This window comes from Morus notabilis, unplaced genomic scaffold, assembly GCF_000414095.1.
Source record: "Morus notabilis unplaced genomic scaffold, ASM41409v2 Scaffold623, whole genome shotgun sequence".
Lineage (NCBI taxonomy): Eukaryota > Viridiplantae > Streptophyta > Magnoliopsida > Rosales > Moraceae > Morus > Morus notabilis.
The window spans coordinates 496214-505250 of record NW_010366773.1 but is presented as its reverse complement, the minus strand read 5'-3'; positions in this window follow the sequence as shown (position 1 = coordinate 505250).

The following is a 9037-nucleotide window of genomic DNA, read 5'->3' as shown; positions in this document are numbered from 1 at the left end:
TGAAGGGCAATGATGAACGGCGGGTGAATAGTGGGGATGGGAATGGATACCGCTAACATTTAAAATCTTCCGCAGTAAGTTCAAGTAAAATCATGTATATGTATATATGATTTAAAGGTTTCAAGCATGTATGTTTAAAAAGTATAAGTACATATGTAGGTTAAGGAAACCGAGGTTGTAGCTAACAACCCTCGTTTTGAGTATTTAAGTTTTAGAACGTTGCAACAGGGCATGTAACAAATAAATAAATTTTAAACATGACGATTTAAATGATTGATTTTAAAAGGGCTTTAAGATGTACTTGAATTTAAGATTTCTCACGAAATCGGTTTTAAAGTCTAAATTAAATGGCCCGATTGAATTGGCTAGTTTTAGAAAGGCTTTTAAAGAGTATTTGAAACAAGAGTTCAAATGCTGCTCTGTTTGAAAGATATTTCTAGAACGTTTTATCTTAACTAAAATTAAGAAAAACTTTAAGAAATTTAGTGATTCACTTATTTGAAATTATTGTTACAAATTATGAAAGTATTCTTTCTTATATATAAAAAAACAAAAAAAAAATGTTCCGCAAATTTTAAGAAACCCCAGTAAGTACAAGTTAAAGTTAAAGTTACAGTGGCGGCCTCATAGGAGGGTCGTCACAGCTCTCCATAATTAGACCACTTAATTAGCCTAATTAATTAAATAGCGTTAATATAATTATTATAAATATATGGCCCATAATTACTATTAGAAAATATAATTTCCTAACAGTATTAACACCCATTTAAAATTTTAGTGGATATGAAAATAAAATGATAATAGATCTCGTTGTTGAAATAAGTTTTTATTTAATTAATAAATAATAAATGTTAATATAGATGATTATAATTCATTACTCATTAGTGATCACCGAATCTTATGATAAAGAAGAGAAGCACCAACCGAGATACAAAACTATATGCTACAACATAACACATATCTATCTCTGCTCAGTAAGTCTGAAAAGTAATTGATCAAATTGGCTGACTCTTTATTTCTTATATTTAATGGTGTTAACTTCAAATATAATGTACTTTCATCAAAATATATATATATATATATTTCTATATTAGGTCTCGTAATGGAGAAATTTGTAATAACAAATCAAAAAATTTCCACAAAAAAATATGGAAAATTTGGTCATAAAAAATCAACAAATTCGAGCCACCAATTCTTCTTTTTGACGAGTAGTATATATATATATATGCTTTTTTCAGTCCTTCCAGAGGTACCGTCTCTCTAACATAACATGTAGTTATGAAAATATAACATGATAATTATTAAACATAAAATCGACATTAGGGAGAAGTAACATAATCTTTAGATGACTAAATTTTTTTAGTGTTATACTTTTCTCTAACATTGATGTTACGTTTAATAATTATCACGTTATATTTTCGTAACTAGTATTACGTTGAAGTGATGAAGAAAAGTCTATATATATATATATATATAATGAATACAAGTCAAATTCTTTCTAGTGAGACAAACAGTTCGTGTCTACTGTGTTTACAACTTGTACTACTAGAAATCAGGGCAACTTATTCTATGGGCTAGGCTTTTTTTTTTCTTCATCTGAATTTGCCCACTTCTTATGCAATGGAGAGCTACATTTGCTCTAATTTTCAATTGTCAGTAATCAGGTGGTCCATGGCTTGCTTGATCGAATCCGGATTGACATAATCAAGAGAAGATAAATTAAAATACGTTATTCATGTTCCGTATAGAAATTTCACAACTAATTAATTTCATTTTGTAATTAGTACTTCTAAAAGGAGACATCAAACAACTAAATTGAAGTATAAAAATTAAAAAGGTGCTTCACTTTTTCCAAATGTTAATTAAATTCATTGGAATACATTAATTTCGTTGGACCACCCGCTCTATACATGACAAAATTCGCTAATTATTGTCAACAAAACAAAGAATAATTGTTTATTTAAAAAAGAAAAGAAAAAGTGTAGCATCCTCTCGTTAAATATGAAGTCTTTTCCTTACATAGAAGATATTATGTATGAATGATGTATTATTAAATGATAGATAGTGAATAATTATGTGAGACATAGACGAATAATCTAGTAGAAAGATGTTTAATTTTTTTTTTCTTAGTTTCTAGACTACTTTATTTAGAACTAGTCATAGTTTGGTTTGTGTGATTCGGATAGAAGCCTAATTACTACAAAAAGTTTAAAAATGGGGATCAAATTTAATTTCTTCAAAAGTTCTGGGGCAAAAATTATAATTTTTATTTTATAACTTATTGAATAAAACAAAAATTGCACAACAAAACTGGGCGTGAAATAGTAAAGAGGATGCAATTGTGGTTGATTTTATGACCACAGTACGATAATTCTAGAAAACGACTATAAACATCACAAACGACAACAATCTAAGGGTGTTATTGATTTTGTAACAGTCTTTAGTAACTGGTCTACCAAGGTGACGTGTTGAAGATAAGAAAGAAGAAATATTCTCAAGGACAAAATAAAAAATATGGAAATTTCAAAAATACTTTTACGGATAAGTATCACATGCAGGGAAAAAGAGTCAAAGTCTTTTCAATCATGAAAAATAATATTGTTTTCTGGAGCTAATTGCAAGTTTATTAACCTTATATTCTCTGAAAATTGTTGCTCTCAAAGCAACGCCAGTATTGAGGTCTTCTTACGGCAAGACGCTCTCTATGATGGAATTTTGTGAGAAACTTCTTTCAAGAGTGACAACTGATGAATTTGTCCATATGATTTAACAGAAAAAGCAATCAATGAATCAATAAAAAAAAAGTGTTTTTGTAAGTCCCCCTGTTTGTTTGATTAACACTCTGTCTAATATTATCATCTCAGTTTGCATTGTAATTTGTCTTAGCTTGTCAATTTAACTTCGTGTTTTGTTATTTGTTTAGTGTGTCATACAAATTTAATAGTTATTTTGATGTCGTCTTGTGAGTGGGTTATAAATACCCTTATAAGCTATTGTAATGAGGATTGAATATGGAGATATTGCAATATTAGTTGTTTTCTATTTGTTTTTATTGATATTCTATGTGATTAATGAGCAAGTTAATCGCTCTATCACTTTTAATTTTTATTGTTTTGATATATCTATTTTAATTTGTATCCGTTACATGAGACCCATAAACTATTTAATAGAGATATTGTGAAGTGTGGTATGAACAAAGATGATATAATTGCACAGCAATAGAAGAGGAACACAATGAGCAAATAAAGTTTGAGAACTAAGTTTGGTGATACTTAGCAACCTAAATATCTTATCTGTCTATCAATGGATTTACATCACTGAATCCATATTTCACAACAAATTGTGCAATAATATTGTTTTATGAATATTAGTGATTAAATATGCCATCATGTGACATATGAGAATGAAGACTTTTCCACTAACGCATCCCCTCAACTACTGAATTTAAAGCTTATCTTGTTGATTATAACTTATCCGATGGAGAAATTTTGTAATAACAAATCAATAATTTCCAACCACTATATGTTTCTTTTCATGAGTAGTCATACAAGAAACAGAAAAAGGAAAAAGGAATAAAAGTCAAAGTCTTTCTAGTGAGAGAAATAATGTGTCTTTTGTGTTTAACATAACTCTATTACGTAAGTCATTAACGTAACTTATTCTTTGGATTAGAAATTTCATTTTTTGTCTACCCCATTTTAAAGTATAATGACCTTAATAGTCTTCAATTTGAATAACTAAAAATTGATGAATTTAAAATTCTTTTCTATAAATTATAAAAAAACATAAAATCTAAAAAAAATTAAAAATTAGGGGGCAAGAATTTTGAGATTAGCAAATAGTCCACATAATATGCATTGGTAAAACAATCTTTTTACTTTTCATGAATCACTCATTGAAGTGAAAAAAAAGTCAGATTTTTGGGTGAAACAAAATATCATTTTTTACAGCTTGTCATTCTATTTCACCTTTATCTTCTCTGTTACAAAGATCTAAAAGTGTTTGGAACGTATAGAAATTGAGTGGCCCTAGTTGAGAGGAATTCTTACGGTAATCGAGTGGTTCGCTATCACTGTGGCCACGTACAAGTGGACATCGAAGTAATCGTGTGCAAAGATTAACATGAACTTTAGATTTTGGGGGGATTCATATTGGAAAAACTTTATTCTCTTATTCAAAAATGAAATTAAAGGGAAAGGTTCCACATGGATTACGAGATCCAAAAAGTTCGAAAGGGCAATCAAAGGATAATTCATGCATTTATTAACTATTTCTTGTAGTCACGAATTCTTGTCCATGAAATTCTACAAGCAACAGTTCTAATCTGTTCATATACATGTAGCAAAAGTGTGGTATGAGCAAAGATGATATAATTGCACTACAAAAAGAGGAACACAATGAGATGATATATAAAATTTGAGAACTAAGTTTGGTGATACATAGCAAGTTAAATCTTATTTGTCTATCAATGGATATACATGCCATCAATATGTGACATATACAAGAATGAAGACTTTTCCACTTGCGTACCATCAACTACTAAATTTCAAAGGTTATCTTGTAGATTGTAACTTATCTGATGGAAAAATTTTGTAATAGCAAATCAACAATTTCTAACCACTAGTTGTTCTTTTTCATGAGCAGTCATGCAAGGAAACAGATCAAAGGAAAAAGGAATAAAAGTCAAAGTCTTTCTAGTGAGACAAATAATGTGTCTATTATGTTCAACATAACTCTATTACCAAAATCATTAATGTAACTTATTCCTTGGGTTACAAATTTCACAACTAATTAATTTCATTTTGTAATTAGTACTTCTAAAAGGAGACATCCAACGACCAAATTAAAGTATAAAAATTAAAAAGGTGCTTCACTTTTTCCAAATGTTAATTAAATTTATTGGAATATATTAAGTTCGTTGGACCACCCGCTCTATACGTGACAAAATTCACTAATTATTAATGTCAATAGAACGAAGAATAATTATTTATTTAAAAAGAAAAGAAAAAGTGTAGCATCATCTCGTTAAATATGAAGTTTTTTCCTTACATAGAAGATATCTTGTACAAGTGATGAATTCTTAAATGATAGATAGTGAATAATTATGTGAGACACAAACCAATAATTTAGTAGAAAGATGTGTAATTTTTTTTCAGCTTCTAGACTACTCTATTTAGAATTAGTCTTAGTTTAGTTTGTGTTATTGGGATAGGAGCCTAATTACTACAAAAAGTTTAAAAATAGGGATCAAATTGAAATTTTTTAAAATTTGTGGGGAAAAAATTATAATTTTTGTTTTATAAGTTGAATAAAACAAAAATTGCAAAACAAAACTGGGCGTGAAATAGTAAAATAATATCATTTTTTAGAGCTAATTATAAATGTATTCTTTGGAAATTGTTGCTCTCAAAGCAAAACCAGTTTTAAGGTCTTCTTGCCCTAAGACATCTAACGATCGCTCTCTATGGTGCAATTTCGTGAGAAACTTCTTTCAAGAGTGACAACTGATGAATTTATCGATATAATTTAACTGAAAAAGCAATCAATGAATCAATTAGAAAAAGTTGTCTTTGTAGGTCCCCCGGTTTGTTTGACCAATACTCTGTCTAATATTATCATCTCGATTGTACTCTGTGTAAGAAGATTTGGTCATATATATATATATATATATATATACACACTTTGTATTGTCATTTGTCTTAGCTTGTCAATTTAACTTTGCGGTTTGTTATTTGTTTAGTGTCTCACACAGTCTTAGTAGTTATTTTGCTATCATCTTGTGAGTGGGTTATAAATACCCTTATTAGCTATTGTAATGAGGATTGAATATGGATATATTGCAATTATAGTTGTTTTTTATTCTATTTTAGTGTTTTTCTTTTCCATTAAGCCATGATTTCTAACTTTCCGCTGTGTCATACTTTTAAGTTTCTTCTTCTGAAATATTGTGTTAATCCGCAACATAGTTTCTTGTTCGGGTCAATTTAAAATAGTTTTACATCTCATAATTCATGACTTATCATATGAGTTGAATATTTTTAATATGAACTTAGAGGTCTTATCATGTCAATACTATGAAGACTCTATAAAAATAGGGGTGGAGGAGGAGAGGTTGAAGGCAGAGCTGATAAACAATTCAAAGGAGAAATATGGTTGAAGAGAAAAAGACATAGCTACGAAAAGAATACCATGATGATCTCTGTGAAATTAAATTTATCAAGTGTGTTATGAAGACCATTCATAACAATGTCGGTGAAGACCATTCAACTAATACAAAACTTTTTATAACTTGTGCTTATTATCAGACATATAAAATATATTTTGCTGATATATATTTGAAAAGAAAAATGAGGCTTACACGTAGAAAAATATTGTGACAGCAAATGAAATATATCCGATCGGGCTTATCCATTTTTAGGGCGCAGAGCAAATCAATTAATTAGAGAAAACCGTCTACAAGTGTGGAAAATAGTATTAAAATATGTATTTTTGTGTTGAAAAGTATTAAATTATACATCCTCTATTATGTTGTAATTACACCTCGGGAATCCGTTACACACCAAAATATTAGAATTATATGTATAGTTAATTTTCTCTTACTTTGAATTAGTCAACATGTTTAGATTAGATTTTTAGATAAATGATGGAGTTCTTTCTATTCTTTAGGTAGTGGAGTTTCTAGGTAGTTGAGGGATGAGAACGTGTGTGTTTAGTGGCTTTTAATTCTATCTTATACTCTATTTTAATGAGTCGTTCAAGACATTGAAATGAAGTGCGACCCGTTCACTTCGCTGATTTGAGTTTAGAATTCGAGTTGAGATGTGACTTTATGTGAGAGCTTTTTACTGTAGTAAAAAAGTTAGATGTGATTGTTTGTGAGAGCTTTTTACTGTAGAAAAACTCGAATTCTAAACTCGAATCAGCGAAGTGAACAGACATAATTTTAAACATTTTATGCTATTGAGAGGTTTAGGTCCCCTCAAACGAACCTAATTTTTATAATGTATTCTCATTGAAATTTTAGGTCCGAGGATACAGTTCAATATCTCATAAAAAAAAACCTAGAATTAATTACAAAAATTCCTCCTGAATTATACCACTTGTAACACTTACTCTCGAACTTTAAGATGTAACATCTGTTTCTCCTAAATAATAAAATATTAACAAATAAATCTCTCCATTAAGTTTCTAATCGAAATTGACATTTAATTTGCTATTTTAACTGTATTTTAGTAATTCTATAGTTTAAAATTTAATTTAAATTTAAAACTAATTTAAATATTAAAAAAACCAGGACCCCACCCCCATACCCTACTTCCATTTGGCCCCCCATACCCGCTTAATTTAATTTCATCATCAGATTATTTGGTAGAAAATTTAGAGACAGATTGATTCTTAGATGCTTATCATTTTTTACTAACATAAGGTATTCTCTGGATTGGGACAGTTTGAATTGTTTTACAACTTCAACTAATTTGTTTTAGTTAAAAACTGTACATTTGATTCAATAATCTATTGTTCAAATAAAAGAAGCTTCAGAACTTTTACATTAATATATTTATCATATGTTTAGATTTTTCCTCTGACTTGACAGAATTGAAAATACATGTTCGTAATAAAAATAGATAAAACGTCTATTTTCTAAGCATAAAAATTGATGGCACAATAAATTAAGTACTGAATTAATTAATTAGAACAAACACGGTAAAATTTGAGGATTGAATTGTTGTTAACGTCCAAATAAATTTTTATCTATAACTTTATGAATGGATTAATAGGAATTTTCTCTCTTAGCATCATTATAAGCTCCAAAAGACCTTGACAAGTCCCTCCTTAATGATCAATGAACATTTTTACAGTGCGGTTGATGCATAACATCTTTAACCGATTTTAGTTCTCAACAGAACTACATCTCTAACCGAGTTTTTTATACGAGAAAATTATATTATTTTTAAAGTCAATATCTGTAATGCCTGAGAAAATCCCAGACCTTAAATAATACAATTTATTTATTTAAGCCAAGGATTTTCCTAGAAAATATTATGTGACTAAAGGATTTATGGAATTAATATCTGTATTCCTAAATTCTGTAGCAGATTTCATGTTAAGTTCATGTTTTTGATCAAGTAAATTCGATCGATAAATTCTCACCGTACTTTAAGGCGGAATAATTTTCAGTACAAGTATAGTTTGAGAATCTTAATTTCAAGAATCTCCAAACACAGCATGATGTTAGCAGCGTAAAAAAAAACGCACTGACATTTTTAAAGAAGAGAAAATCCTTAATTGCCAGATAGCTAGATTAAAGTCACAAGATAAATACCTATAGTAGAAGGGTACAATGTGAGCTCGGGAGTTGACACCGTCAGAAACAATATCATTCCCGGGATATAATACATAAAAGTTAAATTTAGAATTTATTCAGTCTAGAATTAATTTTAAGACTTGAAACAGTTTAAGATATTACGCGAGTAAGAATTTAACGTGATATCAAAGCAGACAAGGATTTAACAGTTGAACTGTAAATAAACAGTAGAGAAAAAAAAAAGAACCGTCAGAAACAAGAATTTCCTGTCAGCTAAGTACCCTTTACAGTCAGTATGATTTTTACCTGATTCAAAGGTAACCTAAGAGAGTGGACTAAAGTACAAGGGGTAGGATTTATTTTTCTCTCTCTCCTTCTCCACTTTGGCCGGCCATGCATAGAAAAAATAGAGCCAAAATTGGCTAGTTGAGTGTGCTAGGAGATTACATGGTAAGGTGTGATGGGATTGTGTCAAATCAACTATTGGACATAAATGCCTATCACACTTCCTTTTTGAAGCACTCCACCGGCCATGTATAGTAGAAATAGAGCCAAAATTTGGCTAATTGAGAATGTTAGAAGGTTACATGTTAAGGTGATGTGATGGTAGTGGTTGAAAGAGAATTAATGGCAAAATGGCTTCTTCTTTTCTCCTTCCAAAACCGGCCAAGAAAGGGGGACTTTAACAAAAAATTTGGTTGAATGATGGAGTGGAATTGGTGTTAAAAAAAA